Source organism: Agelaius phoeniceus, chromosome Z (assembly GCF_051311805.1).
Source record: "Agelaius phoeniceus isolate bAgePho1 chromosome Z, bAgePho1.hap1, whole genome shotgun sequence".
NCBI lineage: Eukaryota > Metazoa > Chordata > Aves > Passeriformes > Icteridae > Agelaius > Agelaius phoeniceus.
In genome coordinates, this window is record NC_135303.1 from 13,416,739 (window position 1) to 13,419,059 (window position 2,321).

The following is a 2,321-nucleotide window of genomic DNA, read 5'->3' on the forward strand; positions in this document are numbered from 1 at the left end:
CCTCCTGATCAGATCCTCTTGGAGAGATCTTCTGAATAATTCCACAAAGCAGTGCTTTAGAACTGGATTAAAATTCAGTGTGACTGGATACCAAAGGGCTCTGACTGTCCTGAATCTCACTGTCTTGTTTGTGCAGGACAAAGACATGCAGCTGGTTTGCATGCTGGGCCACGCCTGTGAGGTGTGACCTGGTCCAAGCTGGAAATGGAACCTTTCTCCAGCCCTCTCCTTCCCTCACCAAAGGGTTTACAGCTCCATACCCCAGCACTCTGGGGTGGCACCTGCTCCTCACCTGCTGATCTCCAGCTGGTTCCACCTTCTCAGTTGAGACCTGGAATGGATGGGTCCCCAAGGACACTATAACTTTATCCTGGTGTTCAACCTTTGCATTCATTACAAAAAAACAGCCAAATGTGGATTTATGAAAGAGAGTGAGCTCTCCAAAATTCCTTACTTTGACTTGCACTGTAGGCTATTATCACAGCCATTAGTCTCATACCATCAAAAGGGTGAGATAACAGATGAGCTGGATTTTATCTAATCAGTCTTCAAAGTAATGAGGAATAATGACACTGAAAAGGAAATTCTGCAGAGAATCTGCAGAGCAGCCTCAACTTGAAATTGCTTGAGAAACTCATGCCCCAAAGCCTAAATGGCTACAAGGATTTCCCTGTCAAGCAGCCCTACTCTGTTCCAGGTAATTATTAAGTTATTTTTGGTCCAGTGGTTAAAATCAGATTTCCCTGGTGAAAAAAGGAGGGGGTTAAAAACTGCTGAGATATATTTCTGTGTCATGGGGCAATAGGTCAGCTATGCCAGAATGTGGAGTCGACTCCTAGGGGGAGGGCATCTTCAGGAGCCTGTGTGACATCCAGGGTCACTTGGACCTGCAGCATCCTCTGACAGCAGTTGTCACAGCTCTGAAGTCTGCCCCACCTCTGCTTTGCTGAAACCTGCAGCAGGATGACTGGGATGCAGGAAAGTGAGGCTCCAATGTGTCATTTCTGCTGCAGTATTGAGATGGTGACAAATATGTTTTTACAGAACCAACCTGAAGACTGAAGATTGTTTGAAAGTCATGAACAGAAGAACATTAAGCTGAGTAAATGGTGAAGTTGCTCTCCTACCTAAACTAAACTGCAATCCTTTCAAGGTACACAGAATGACTTTTAACATTTATGTTTCTGGAGTTATAGTTTCCAGATGTTAAGAATTAAAACACAAACAATTTTTCATTTGCTCTTGACCTTTCCAAAGTCTTATTAGACATCTGGTATGCTCTGCCTATCAAGTGTAGAAGAATAAATTTGTCCAGCTAACACAATTGCAAAATGCAATAACTGTTGAAATTTTTCTTTTCATTTCTTTTTTTTTTTTTTCAGAGAATTGGTTGCAGTGCCATCATGTTTCTGTTGATTTAAAGCAGAAAGTTATCCAGCACTCACCTACAGACTTCACAGGACAAAGACTCCTTCATGTTGCTTATTCTCACAGGCCACATCTGTTTTCACTTGCACAATTTATCTCACAGAATTTGTTGTTATGTCTTTTTATTCTTCTTTTCAAGGGCATTTTTATATAATACCTTTTTCCTCTTTCACTTAGGTTTGAAGATGTCGATTTTCTCTCTATATAGAACAAAGAGGAGATCTCTTTTCTCAAAAGAGAAAACTCTCCTCTTTTCACAGAGGGAGAGGAACAGAGGATTTCTCAGATATTTGATGATTTGCAAGACATCATTCAGTACCTGCAAGGCGCTAGTGACCTCAGATGTAGATGTAAGAGCACACAAGATATTTTTACAAGTAATTAAGTAAATTGAGGGTGTAATTAAGTAAAAGTTTAAGCTATTACTTTATCGTGGGAACTTAACCCCTAACGTTTCCAAATCCTTTGTTACTAACAACCTGCTTGTTTTTCCTGTAAGTGAAGCTTATCTTTGTCCTTGGGACAATCAAGTCCTTGTTTTTATTCCCTTATACTCTCCTCCCATCCAAACGGATTTCTTTTGCTACTGTTTATGATGCATCTTAGAAATGCTCCTTCTTCTGACAGTTTCTGGCTGCTGCTGCTGCAATCTGTGTGAGAGAGGATTTTGTGATGGTGTTGATGTTTTTGCAACACCAGCAGATGGAAAGGAAGCTGCATTCACAAAACACTTTAAGCTACATAATGGCTCTTGAAAGCCGAAGGAGGGTGAGGAAGGGAGGGCACTCTGAGTGCTCTGGAGGGGCACATGATGTCTCTGCCAAGTGTCATGCTGTAGAGAGGTGCCAGCTGGGCGGGGGTCTGAGGAGTGAGTCCCTGTGGGACTCACACTG

At 42.1% G+C, this 2,321-nt stretch overlaps 1 long non-coding RNA gene across 1 annotated transcript; it reads left to right on the forward strand.

The window, feature by feature from the left end:
* Positions 1 to 572: 572 nt before the first annotated feature.
* LOC143692051 (uncharacterized) lies at positions 573 to 1,481 on the forward strand. The gene is made up of 3 exons (XR_013179930.1): positions 573 to 697; positions 1,045 to 1,153; positions 1,383 to 1,481. It is a non-coding gene; the product is annotated as an uncharacterized LOC143692051 (long non-coding RNA).
* Positions 1,482 to 2,321: the final 840 nt, after the last annotated feature.